A 10,342-nucleotide genomic window follows, 5' to 3' on the forward strand; every position below is an offset into this window, starting at 1 on the left:
TTACCACACGTAGCCATGTGTTTGTTTCTATAAACTGAAGCAATTTTCTACAAGATACGGATAAAGTTATGTGTACTCTCAGTTAACATGATAGAATCAAAGCATGGCAAATGTATATCCTGGTAGGACCTTGCTTATACAGGCTTGTGTGAGCCTTGCAGATTCCAAGGTTTCTCAAGACACCTTCAGATCGGTAACCAGACCTGATCCACCTCTGACAGAGTTATGAACTTTACACAGTTACCTCTCCTACAAGACAAGCTGTGAAAGGTCCTGCACATGGGTCAGATCAATCCCAAGCATTAACACAGGCTGGGCAGAGAACGGATTGAGAGCAGCCCTGAGAAGAACTTGAGAGTGTTGGTTGATGAGAAGCTAAATATGATGGAGCTATGTGCAGTCACAGCCCAGAAAGCCTGTCCTTGACTGTACCAAAAGCAGTGCGGCCATCAGGTTGAGGGAGGAAGCAGCCCCACTACTCTGTGAGACCCCATCTGGAGTGCAGCAGGCAGCTCTGCGGTCCCCAGCATAAGAAGCACACGGACCTGTTGGAGCAATTTAAAGAGGAGGTCATAGAGATGGTCAGAGGGCTGGTGCACCTCTCCTATGAAAATAGGCTGGGACAGTTGGAGTTGTTCAACCTGGACAAGAGAAGACTGTGGGGAGACCTTAAAGCACCTTCCAGTTCCTAAAGGGGTACTGGAGAGGGACTTTTGACAAAGGATGCCTTTGTGATAAGACAAGGGGGAATGTCATCAAACTGAAAGAGGGCAGGTTTAGATTAGATAGCAGGGAGAAATTCTTTACCGTGAGGGTGGTGCAACACTGGAACAGGTTGGCCAGAATTTGTCGCCACTTCATCCTTGAAAATCTTCAGGTCCAGGCTGGATGGGGCATTGAGCAACCTGGTCTAGTGAAAGGTGTCCCTGCTCATGGCAGAGGGTGGGAACTAGATGATCTTTAATGTCCTTTCCAACCCAAACTGCTCCATGATTCTGTGATTCTTCCCTCTTATAGGCACTTTGAAAAATCTGTAGTAATTTTGTATTTGGTGTTCCATTTGCTATCATCACTGATGGATTTATAGATAAATCTGTAATAATTTGTTGTTAAGAAAGCAAGCCTTCATTTTTATAGGCTTAATTACAAGAACACATACTAAAATTGCAATTGCAAGAGGTAGCTTTTTTTAAAACTACAGGAATTTCATTATTTTCCATAATTCATGCATTAAGAATACTTTGTGGAAGACAGCTAAAATATCAACAAAATATGATAAAGCAAAACCACAAAACTGGGGGGGTGGGTAGAGGTGGGAGTGTTCTGTGTCTGATCATTGCCACATGTCTAGAGTGACTCAGTCTGGTCTCTGTTGTTACAATTTTTAAAATATCAATGGATAAGATGCAGTATCTCTGCAATTCATGACTGAAATGTTTATTTCTCTGTGCAAACTGGCAAACTTAATCATGCAGTGGTCTCACACTGCTCCATACAGTATCAATATTGGACATTAATGGACATTAATTCTCTGTTTAATAACCTAAGAACAGAGTTTAAATTCCATGTACATGAAGTTTCACAGGAGGCCTGTCAGAACAAACGTATCTCTATGCTTTTAGGGCCACCAGCTGAAACAGAGAAAGCCAATATTTCTTTGTCAAATGAAAACCTGAACTCCCAGGAACAGCATCTGCTGCATCAACATGGTAAGGAAATTTGCATTTTTCAATTAGGGTTAGTAAAATTGTGCACCTTCGCATTGAAAGAAAATAAGTCTATAGGTGATAATGGCACCGCCTAGGAAAGATTAAGTCTTCATACAAAAACTTGCCTCCCTCAGAGTTTCAGAGAACATTTATACATTACAGCTGTCTGTCTGGTGTCTCTGTAGCACGCAGTTCTTAAAGCTTGTTTTGGAACTTGCTCACAGGGAGGTAAAAAGTCACAGTGTGGTTCACATTTCAGGAGTTTTAGGCCACATAAATCCATAGGATTTATTTTGTATTTCACATGTAAAATATAAAATGTTTTATTATGTCTCTGAATGCAATTTTGAGCATTATACTGTAGAATATTTTACTAGGACGACAATCTAAAAATTGTTGTTGCTTTTCACAGAGAAACATTTGGAGGAAACAAACTGTGATGCTCAGCAGAACACTCCCGAGTCTCCAGAATGTAAAGTAAGTGACACTCTGAGGTGTGAGGTGGCTCATCAAGTGAAGCGAGCTATATGGAGTGAGGGTTTTTCAATAGAGGCATTTATTTTATTTTCTTCCTCTCTTTGAAAGTGTGAATATAATGCACTTGCAGAGTGTCCTGTAAGTGTTGAATTGTATTCAGTATTCACAGAGTAGAATGCACTGGACACTTCCTGGGGACAGACTCTTCTGTTGCTGTTTTTCAATGCTTAGAAAGAAAGTAGCACAGGAAAAAGACACAGAATGTCACAGCATGGGATTCTGGGGAAAATATGTGCAATTGTGAAACATTTTCCCACAACAATCTTTGAAAACTGAGGTTAATATGTTTCATTCTGCAATTTTCAGACGGACATTTGAAAAGAGTAAAATTAGCCCAAATCTTTGCAGTATTATGCAGCACTGATACAGACCAATATGATTTGAATTTGGCAAGAGTAATGCATTATAAAAGTTATTTATTATTTATTATGAATTCCTGAATACACAGGAATGTTGTTGTTGGGAGAAAAAAAAAAAGGTTATTTCCATGCTCAGCATACAATGTTTGAAAATTCTTACACCATTTCTGTTGGGGCAGACACATGGAAAGTAATGTCAATTGAAATTATCCAATTTGGGACTGATATTTAATGTTAATAGATTAACTAGTTTTCTCTTGATTTGGGTTTGAAAATAAATTTAAAAAAAATAAAAAAAATGCTGTCTCTCAGTAAAATTAGACATTCAACCTGGCAAAAAAAAATTGGAACAATTTTCTCACTCTTGATTATTTAACCACTATTACTGCTTCTTCTGCATGATTTAATTCATGATGGTTTATCTGTTCAACTCGCAAAAATAATTTCCAAGGCTGATATTTGTGGCATAGGAACTAGCCATGCTGTAAGTCATAAACACTTCTAGCTTGCTACTATTTCTGACATAGTACTTGACCCTAAAAAAACAGCTGATTTTAAAAGCAAATGAAGTGCTAAAGTAAAGCAATGGGAATGTTGGGATTACAAGATTAAGATCTAAATTATAGAAAAGTAAGAGAACAAACCATGTACCGCATTACTGTCATGCTGGAGATAAGAATGCCTTATATGTCAATTAAGGTGATTTATTTGATGTATTATAAAAGGATTACAGAAGTACACATTTTTTGCTCTTAGGGGGTTATTTTCCCCAGCAGCAATTATTAAACAGAGTATGAAAATAAGTATGTACCATTTTCATTCTGATACATACATGCAGCAAGCTGTTACCTTGATCCCTGGAAGCTCTATAGGTATTCAAGAGTAGGATGTATCCTATAATCCACATTTTCAGTGAGGACTATGGAAATAATGGGAATCTTTGATAATAAAAATGCAAACACAATACAACCCTGAATAAACTCCATTTTAGACTGCATCCTTGTCTATTGTAGGACTTCATTATTAAGATTGAGCTGGAAAAAGCAGAAAATGGAAGCCTAGGATTTGCACTGGTAGGTGGAAAAAATGGCAGGGCTATCCTAATAAAAGCCATCAGCCCAGACAGCAGTGCAGATCTAGATGGGAGACTTCAAGTTGGTGACATCTTACTTAAGGTAATGTTTATTCTTCATTGCTTTGGCTTACATTTTCTCTACTTACTCTATAATGAGCATCTGTTCAATATAAAGGCGGTGCAGATGGGAAATCTGATGTTGCTTTGCACAGTAACACGTAGAAGGTGGTGCCCCTCGGCTCCTGGTGGTCAGAGGGTTGTCCTGGGGCCCTGTGTCTTCCCTGGACTCAGCCTCCTGTGGGACTAGCACTCCCCAGAACTGGTACTTGGATATTCCAGAGGCAGACCCAGGACTGTAACTGTGCCTAGCGAGGATTCTAGAGAAAGTTCAGGGAAACCAGAGTTAACTGGGCGAGCATGCAGGTCACAGCTAACCAGGAGGCTACTGGGAGGAATCTGTCCTGGTGCCAGTTAGGTATTATCAAGACAAACAAAAAGCACTGGAATTAGGGTTTTTGAGTCTTTATTTAAAATCTTACTATCCTAGCCACCCTGCCACCTTTTAATATTAATCATCCTCTTTGTTACCCCAAATTATTTTTTCTTATCCCTCCATGAGTTTCAAAATTGTTTGATTTTCTGGTTTTCATTTACTTCCACCTCTCCTTCATCTTCTCACTGAGGAATGGGGGAAAGTCCACTTACTATCTCAGACTATAATTTTGTGGTGTCCTGCTGGAAATCATGGTATAAAGGCATAGAGATGAGGGATCAAGCATGTTAGGAGAGAATGAGAATCCTCTTTCACAAATGGGAGAAACTTATGACAAATGAAGTTATATAAAGCGATAGGATAGTTATCCCAGTGCTAGGATATGTGAATTTAAAAAAGGCTTTGTGTTACAGGAATCTGGAAATAGACATCATTGTATTTTTTCAGGTGAATGAGACTTTTGTGTCTGGTCTGCCACGCCGAACAGTGACAGATTTGCTGCGCAAGGCTCAAGGCACTGTTCAGCTCACTGTTTGCCGGAGCGTGGCTTTGCACTGGGCTTATTCAGGCAACCAGAGCAACACAAAAGCAGAGCCTGGTAAGCAGTTACATCCACTCACCATATGACAGAAGTGGGATTATGTGTTGCCTGAATTCAACTTTGGTATTAACAAAACAAGTCGATTTTACAGTTAGCCCTGTTTCATAGCTGTAGGTACAAATTACATTCCTCACCCTGATTTGCAGCTCTGGCTAAACTGCTCAAGACATAGGACCACAGGGAAGGAATGCCTAAATGTGATTTTTAGGTCTAGGAACAAAGCTGTAAGACCCTCAAAGATGCTTTAACTCAGCTTAAGTTTTTATGTCATGAATGTTGGTCTGATTTTACCCCATTTTATGCAATTCACTGATGGAATCACAGCCTGGTTTTGGCTCAGTTGCTAAAATACTTCTCCCACAAACTTCACATCCCATTACTCCTACTTATCTCCTGGAAGCACTACACCTCCTGTTCTGTCTGGCAGACAGATCCTCTCTCTTCTGCGCTTGTTCATGTGCAAATCCAGAAGCCTCTGCTCCCAGGTCTATTGTTATTCATTTGAGAGCACACCCATCTTGCATAGGGTAGTACTTAGAGGCATGACTAACTCTCTGGAAGAACTTTGTGCACTGTGCTCTGCTCTACTGAGTACTCAAAAATTAAATACTAATTAAAGCTGGGAGTGGAAGCAAGGAAATAAAATTACCAACAGATTACATAGTTATAGTACTCAACTTTCTATTTCTTTGAATACTGAAACATTTCCTATAATGTAGAGAAACCTAAGTGACAAGGATATAGAATTCCTCCCTCTGAAGGCTTTGTTTCAAGTATTCTTAGTCAAGAAGACACTGCTATTGCCATTTTCTTCTTACATGACATCGGTGAATTTCATAGTTTCTGAGAAGTTTAAACTGTTTTCCTGCAAAACACAATGGTATTATAGAAGTGTTGGCAACAAAGTTAATCTATGGTATTTTCCCCTTAGCACTGTGAAGGAATGAGCTGGGTTAGGGAGGGCAGATCTATATTGTTTCAGTTTTTTTTACAGCTGATGTTGATAGAGGACTTTTCTTCTGGCAGCCTGAATTAAGCTGGCTTCTTAGGTGGTGACATATGGCATTAGTGCTCTATTAACCCTCCCAGGCATTCACAAGAGGCAGATTCCATGCCAGTTTATGACACTGTATCTCAGTGCCCCATCTGAGGTCAAAGTCCTTTGGTATGAGCAGCAGAGAAAAAATGGACCTATATTTTCATGCATTTGATTTTGGTTTTGTTTTCTGGTGTTCAGCAAGTGATGAGGGAAGCCTGCAAGCTCAGCCTGTTTCCAGTTTCAAGGAAGAAGGCTCCAACCAAATGTGCAACAAGGTAAAATTGGAGAAGTTTTCAGAAATTATCAGGCAATGTACTCATCTGTTCGTTTACAACATAGGTTTGCTGCAATGTGGGCAAGAACCACACCTCCTTAATGAAAAAAAGTTTAATATGAGGGAAGTGTGCTGCCAAGACTGGAACTGCTGACATTTGAGTGAGTCAGGATTCCACTGAGATAAGAGCATGTGATAACTATAATACATATGCTAAAAGGGTGGAGGGAAGAAAGGTTGCATATGCAAGTCTTGTTCTGATTCTTTATAATACTGAAATGAATAATTTATTAATCTTACCATTCTTTCGGTATTTCTAAACCATATACATGAAAAGATTTCTATTCAGCTATCTCCACCACTATTCATAATTCAAATGCATCTGAATTTCTTCAAACATGGCTATGATTTTGAATCTTAGTAAGTCCTGCAAGATATTCTGCATTGAATTTCAGAGCACCTAATATTTCTAAATTTAAAACTGTTAAACTCCTCAGTAAAAGTGAGAAATTTAGGTCTTCTTATCCTCCAGAAAACAAGTAAAAAACCCCAAACCCTGATTCAAGTAATGTAATTGAACTAGAAAAAGAAAAATGGTAAGAATCCTTGACATAAATAAGCTGAGAAAACCTTGAAGAGGAATTTGTTTATGGAGGTTTTAAGCACACTGTTGGAATGGGTGTTGGAACTAAACTTATAGAGACTAGTGAAATGTAGTATCAAAAGAAGGTCGTATCTATGATCTGACAAATGATATCAATGAGAAGGTTACAGGCTACCTATCAGATCCCCAGTTAGCAAGGTATAAAGGGAAACATTTAGTTTTAAGCAAAGTGGTCTATCTAGCTCAGCACAGCACATGCCCAAATTTAAGCAAGTGCTTGGTGTTTTCCCTGAATTGGTTCCATTAATCTCTCTCTTCTTCATTGTTTCCAGCTTGCCTTTAGTTGTCTCCTAGGAATAGAAACTATTTCTGTTTTACTTTATAGAGCACAGCTGACATCTACTCCAGAGATGTAGACTTTGAAAATGACAAGCGACTAAAAAATAAAAGTAAAAATGAAGCAGTAAAACACGTTTTCTTTGCAAATTGAAAACAAAAATCAATAGAGCAGTCTCTGATCTATGTAATCAGTAGGTGCAGAAACTGGGTAGATGAATTCATGCTTAAATCAACAGCTGTAAACATCCCTATTCTAATGGGGAAATACATGCACAAAAGCAAGAAGAAAAAGCACAAGTGGGAGACACCATTAAGATTCTCTGGGGCATTCAGTATGTCAAGTATGCAGTATGACAGGGTTTTTTCTGGGTGCATCCGAAATATTAAGTAGAGAAAGAAGAAACACCAATTTGAACTACAATTTAAATAATTATTTATCAAGTGTTACTTGATAAGCTGAGAAGAAGCTACTTTCACATACTAACAGCAGATATCCTGCATCATTATTTAAATGCAGGACCTAGTTATTACTCCTCAGGATGGAAAACCAGCTACCAATACTATTGCTTATATTGCAAATGGAGGGTCATCAAGGGTCTGCCTTCTCTGTTAGTTGAGTGCTTCTTCAGCAGAGCAGCTGCCCCCTGCTTCTACCGTTGGCATCGTTCTGTCTAAGATAAAAAACCGAAATGATTACCCGTAGTTCCATCTCAGATGCTGGTGCTTCCTGCTGCCAAGAATTGGGAGGGGGAAAGTGTGAGTCCTGATCCCTGTGATTCCATTTTCTTTCTGAGATCAGAGAGGATATAACAAACTTTTCAAAGTTCAGTCATGCATGTTGAGAGGTGTCTCTAGACTGTATTGTTCTATTGTTCAGAAACTTACAAATGCAGCTGATAAGGCTTTTTATTCTGACTAGTTACTGCAATACACATTTTCTTCTGAAAGTGGAAACTATTATATTTTCCCTTTCCTTCTTGAGTGAAAGACACATTTCTGTCAGAAATAAGAAAGAATGATGGTGAAAGTAACTATAATCTTGAGGTTTCTGTGAACTGATTTTTCATAGCTTTTTCTTATTTGAAACCTACAGGATGCAGAAAGAACAGAAAAATCTCCTCTGCAAGGTCAGCTGGCTGGACAAGACTATAAGGCTATCATCAGTAACGTTTCAGACAGGTAAGTCTTTCAAATGAAGTCAAACTATTAAAATAAATATTATGGACAAATTATTGTTTTATTTCTAGTTCTCTCCTAATATGGTATGAACATGACAGATCACGGGTCTATTGGAATGCAGCTCCACCTGCAGGAAGAGCTGCTAAACAGCTTCCACACATCTACTAAGAGAAGAGAATTGAAGCTTCCAGGTGTAAGGGCTAACAATTGAAAGATGTCATACATGAAAATCGTCTCTAGCTGTGAGAAACCTTACTTGCAGTCATTTTTGAGCAGCTTTTTGTTCAGAGTATGTTCTTACCTCTGAAAAAAACCCCAACAACAATCACATACCAACAATAGTATTTTTCAGTAGCTATATTTGCAAACAATACTCCAGAGAAAATGCTACTTCAGCTCCTTATGATCTTCAGAGTTCTTACTAATTCTTGAAAACAGTTGCTCAAGAAAGTTAAAAGTGAGCACAAGTAGATTAAACATAAAATCTTTATATGATTCAAATTATCAAAGCTTCTTCTACTTCAACTGACATTGTTTTACAGGTCACAGAAATGTGCAGAATGTGAAAGCTGCAGAAGAGAAAATCAGCAGTCTGATTCAGGGAGCTGGAACAATGAAGATGACGTTATGCCTCACAGGATTCCTGTTCTACCTAGAAGTAATCATGCAAAAACTTATCTTGTTTCTTCAACAGTATAGCCCAGCACCTCCATATATGTGCATTGAGAACAACACTAGCCCCTTGTATACAATCTAAGGATTTGTTCTTTCAGTCTAAAAGACCAAGGCAATCAAGACCCATTTTTTTTCCACTGATGCATATATAGGCTATCCAAAGTTTCGTAACTCTAAAAGGAGACATGCATCATGAGGTGTCTCCTCTCTCCCTGACTGTTCCCATACATCTTCATAAAAAATGTAAATTAAACACTTAAAAATGCAGAATGAAGGGTCAAATTTTCTCTCAAGACTGTTTCCAGAATCACAGAATTTCACCTCCCTTGACAATTCAATAAAAAACTCTAGAACTGTGCTTAAGCATGTACTGAAGCACTTTCACAGCTCAGGTGCCAAAGCCCATCTAACACCAGAAAAGTTTACAGAAAGAATCTACCTAACTGTTCCTTTATGAAAATTAAGCTTCTTCTGCTCCAAATGACTATAATTTGCAGAAGGAATCATACTGAGGATGCTGCAGTATCTCACAGATTCTGTGAAATACAGATTGCTCTCTCTCCTTGATTCTTCTCACCTGATGGAAGCGATTAGTTGTCGATGGCTCTTATTAGAAGGAAAACAGAGGTAACTCCCTCACATTACCAAGCCTTGCTGGCCAGCAAACAGAAAATTATAACCAATCTATCATCTACTACTTGCTCGGAGTTTGGGGTTTTCTAATTCCCCTTGATCTGGAAGGAGAGGTGTGTGGGAAATAGTGTGCTTTGTCTGGAGTGGGAACCTGTCTTCACTGGAACTCTCAACTAGATAACAGGAGCCTCTTCAGAGGTTAAAGAATGGAATGCAAACAGAAAGTGTCTTAAAAGCTCAGGCAAGGGGCAAGTAGCCCAGACAAAAACACAGCAAGCACAACTCTAACAGAAACTAGTTAAGAGTAGCAATGATACCTTACAAAAGGAAAGCAGAGCATTTCCTCTTGTCTTCCATCTCCAACAAAATCCTGGAAAATATAATCAGCTTTTCTTTGAGGCAGCTGGTATGTTATCCTTGCAAACACCCAAATTCCGTAATTCCTCTGCCTCAAACCATTATTTTTTACTTAACAAGCTACTGTTTTTACTCAACATGGAAAGAAAAGTTTTTCTATCACTCCAGTAGAGTAGTGATATTTCTTGAGATGCAATGTTTATCCATTTTCTTAATCTGCCAAGTACTGGATCACAACATACGTTTCAGGATGAGCTAAGTAGTGAAACTGAATCCTGACTTTGGTGCATCAAAGATAGTTCGTATCTTGTTCTTGAAGGGCAGTGTGAGTTAAGATGAGAAGAAAAATATATGTACTTACTTTAGGAAGGAAGAATTTGACGTGATTATTCCTAGAAGTGGAGTGTGTCAATATTAACTGCCATGGAAGTGTTGGAAACATGAAGATGATTCTCTGTGAAGATGTGG

Source organism: Chamaea fasciata, unplaced genomic scaffold, assembly GCF_029207755.1.
Source record: "Chamaea fasciata isolate MVZ Bird 193981 ecotype frontalis unplaced genomic scaffold, bChaFas1.0.hap1 SCAF_9, whole genome shotgun sequence".
Lineage (NCBI taxonomy): Eukaryota > Metazoa > Chordata > Aves > Passeriformes > Sylviidae > Chamaea > Chamaea fasciata.